General features: G+C 47.2%; 1 long non-coding RNA gene across 1 annotated transcript in view; it reads right to left on the reverse strand.

The window, feature by feature from the left end:
• Positions 1 to 3,213, reverse strand: part of LOC105534362 — a 6,029-nt gene extending 2,816 nt beyond the window's left edge. The window contains exon 1 of the long non-coding RNA XR_001005257.1: positions 3,114 to 3,213. This is a non-coding gene — a long non-coding RNA (uncharacterized LOC105534362). The remainder of the gene's footprint in view (positions 1 to 3,113) is intronic.
• Between the last annotated feature and the right edge of the window lie 512 nt (positions 3,214 to 3,725).

Consider the following 3,725-nt stretch of genomic DNA (forward strand, 5'->3'; position numbering starts at 1 on the left):
TCTATCTCTCTATCTCTCTATCTCTCTATCATCTATTTCTCTATCTAAGAGCTGGAAGGACCTGAGGGCAGTTTCTATGAATCTTTTTTTCTTCATATTTATAGTCCTAGGAACAACCACAGAGCCTGGAAAACACCCAAATGCCTTGAGGGTAGAGTCGATGACGTATTTCCATTTGTGTATTTCCTGTACCTATCAAGGCGCTCAATTATATTGAATGAAAAACTGAATGGATACAATTTATCTTCACAGACCGAGAATCCCCTGGCTCCTGTAAAACTAAGCTGGTTCTACTCTTCCTTTCTGGTGCTCACTGTATCTAGCTCCATGCTTGCTGTTGTCCTGTGTGTGCGTTTGCTGTACCTGCTGTGTCTTTCCCATGTGTATTGTGTGTCTCCTGCCTGAGTTCCTTTCCATCATTTTCACAATTGCATCCTTGCCAGCGCACAAGACCTAGACTCTGATCCCACCTCTCAGTGAGCCGTGTGTCCACACGTACATCACAGCCTTTCTGAGCTCTGCCTTTTTATTGTTAATGTCGAGAAAAATCGACGATGCCATTAGTCTTTCCTGCAACCCTGAGAGCTCGGTACCGAGCAGAGTCTTGTGGTTGGTGAGGCGCTCTTGAGACTCTTGCCCACAACTTTTCTGCCCTTGAACTTGCTTCTGCCTTCTTGGCATGTGGCCAGGCCCTCCCAGCCTCACACCCCACAGGGCAGAGGATCCCAGAGTGCTCCCTGTAAACCCACAGAGGCCCCTGCAGCCTGCACGCTTCCCACATCTGAGCAAAGCCAGGCTTCTGGCTGCCTTGTCCTTGCTAGATCAAGCTCAGAGACACTCAGAGTCACACTGGGAGGGTCCCCTTCCATCACCAAGAATGAAAGGCATTGACTGGGCCTGTGGGTTACAACCCGCGTCCTCAGCAGCCTTGTCCTATGGGGCTCTGCTCCCCCCAGTTCACCTGGCATCCTTCTTTCCCACATCTACAGCTGGCTGCTTGCCTGGCATGAAACAGAACAGGGGGTACAGCTCAGCCTTTCACGGCAGTTTCTCTACAGCATTTTAAACTGCTCCTGGTAAAGTCTTCTCCCTAGAAAGAAAGGCCATTCTTGCGCCTCTCCTTCTCTCCAAAGATTTGACTTCGAAGGATATTTTTGATGTCCCTAACACCAGCTACTTTATTTGTGCTATAACTACAGGGGCAAGGGGTGCCAAAGGGCACCAGTCACCATTTCTGTGCTTGAGAAGAAAAGGACAGATCACATTTATTTATGTGTCTCTATTTGTAACTCAAAGTAGAACAAAGAAAGTGCTGAAAATGGTGGGTAAGGTATGTCGTGAGCAGCACAAGGCCAGGCATAGCCAAATCCACACACGTTTGTGTCTCTCCACAAGGTCAGACTTTACCAATGCTATTTCAATCATAAAATCCACGGGCTCTGTGGAGTTCCGAGGAGGCAGCTGTCTAGGACTCCCATGCACTCAGGAGTCAGAGCCACCATGGCATACAGGCTCAAGCCACTGCACAGGTCAGTCAATATTGCAAACCATGCATGATAGTATACTTAATCAATCTATAAATGTTATAGACAAGAGCTTTCACATCAAACAGAGTGACACTTAACATCAAGAGAAAAGGGGATAGCAAATGAACAAATACGAGGAAAGTGGTGTGGACAAGGAGCATCTCTTGCATCTCTTGGGTGGATCCTGGTGGTCCTCAGCATCTTGCAAGGGAGAGTCCTTCAGGTGGGCACTTCCTTTGGTACTGATCACAAGTGACAGTAAGATGTATATGGAAGTGGCTGTGCTGAGCTGGTGAGGTCCTGCCCTTTGATAGCCCAGGAGTCTTCTGATGAGGATGATAGTAAAGGGTCACATCCCCATCTGGTTGGACACCGACTCTATTGATTAGGTGTACATCTGCTCCCTGCTGGCATGATGCCTTTTGAAGTATAAGACGGGGTCATTTTTTTAAGACAGAGTCACTTATGCTAATGATGCTCTATGTAATGTACCCTCATATGACTGGGGGACATGATGTTAACCTGTGTAGGGGGTGCTTCTACCAATGACCTCAAAGACTAGAGATCTTCCAAAAAAGAAGGCCACGTCTTTATAAATCTCAGGGCACAGTATATTGTAAACTCAAATATTTGCTGAATATTGGGGTTTTGAGAAAGGAAAGATCAACTTTGATTTGATTGGCTATTTCCACTCTCTTAGAAAAAGTAGAAAGAGTGTTTTATGGGCACCGAGGCACTCAATTGAAACCCTGGTAGGGTTGCAGCAGACTGTGTAAAACCAACGCTCTGGCAGGAACTCTGCCGTTTAAAAAGCAGGGAGGAGGTTCCTGCTCATGGGGGCAGAGGCTCCTGCTCCCCTGCCTGGGCTGTGCTTCCCCTGCGGAGGGCTTGTTCCCGGCTCAGGCCTCAGCTATGAGGCGCCTACTATGCCCACACTGTCTACACTGGCTTTCCCTGGTGACTCACAATTTTTACACTCCTTTTATAAATTTCATAGCACTTAATGTAACCTGAGATGACTTAGCTTGTTCACTTTTTCTTGCTTATTGCTGCATTTGTGCATGGGAATGTAAGCTCCCAGTGGACCAGGCCCACGTCTCAGTCACTGCTTACCCTGAGTCCCTGACACAGTGTGGGGCTGGATGAGGCCTTCCATACCCGTCATTACCTGAGCTGACAGGAAGGTAGCCAAACCCCATTGGTGACCATAGTATGGAGGCCACAGCTGTCATGACAGAGGAGGTGGGTTTCCGGCACATGGCAGCTTGACAGTGCCCACACAATTGGCTCCCCGTTCTCTTATGTCACCCCACAATGGCAGGGGCCTCTTCAGCACCCACTTCTAGGGCACACAGGGCCTTCCTGGAGAACACTCAAGATGATGCTTAGGTTTGGATCGAGATTTCTTTCTGAAGCCTCGACCCTCATTCTGAGGTAGAAGGCACTGTCCAGCGGCGTTGCCTAAGTCTGCTATGCAAGACGATGTTGTCAAATATGACAATAACCCAGCAATTATTTCTAATGCTCCTGAAAACCATGTACAGTAATCCCCAGTCCCGCTTGCTAGCAGTGGATCTACAGGCTTACCTTTGGAGTCAGTGCTGCCGGAATTTGGTCTTAGAATTTGTTGATTGCATCATCCTAGTTAGAGGACTCACTCATGATGTGAACGTGGGTTTTGCATCTCAGTTGCCTTTTCTGTAAAATTCACAGCATCTCAAGAAATCTTTGAAAATTACAAATCTGATCACATCCCTCCTTTTCTTAAAATGCTTCGATGGCATCCCATTTTCTTGAGGATAAAATGTGAACTCCTTAGGTAGTTAAGAAGGTCTTCTAACACCTCCCCTCACCTCCCCTCTTCTCACTCTCCTTATATAATGGGTTCTGACCACACTGACTTCTTTTCTGTTCATAGACAAGATTCATTATCTCTTTGAGCTTTCGCACATGGCGATCTTCTGTCTGGAACTTCCCACCATTTTTTTTTTTTCTTTTTTTTTAGACGGAGTCTCACTCTGTCACCCGGGCTGGCATGCAATGGTGTGATCTCAGCTCACTGCAACCTCTGCCTCCCAGGTTCAAGCAATTCTCCTGCCTTAGCCTCCCGAGTAACTGGGATTACAGGCACCTGCCTGGCTAATTTTTTTTATATTTTTTGGTAGAGATGGAGTTTTGCTGTATTGGCCAGGCTGGCCT

Source organism: Mandrillus leucophaeus, unplaced genomic scaffold (assembly GCF_000951045.1).
Source record: "Mandrillus leucophaeus isolate KB7577 unplaced genomic scaffold, Mleu.le_1.0 Scaffold134, whole genome shotgun sequence".
Lineage (NCBI taxonomy): Eukaryota > Metazoa > Chordata > Mammalia > Primates > Cercopithecidae > Mandrillus > Mandrillus leucophaeus.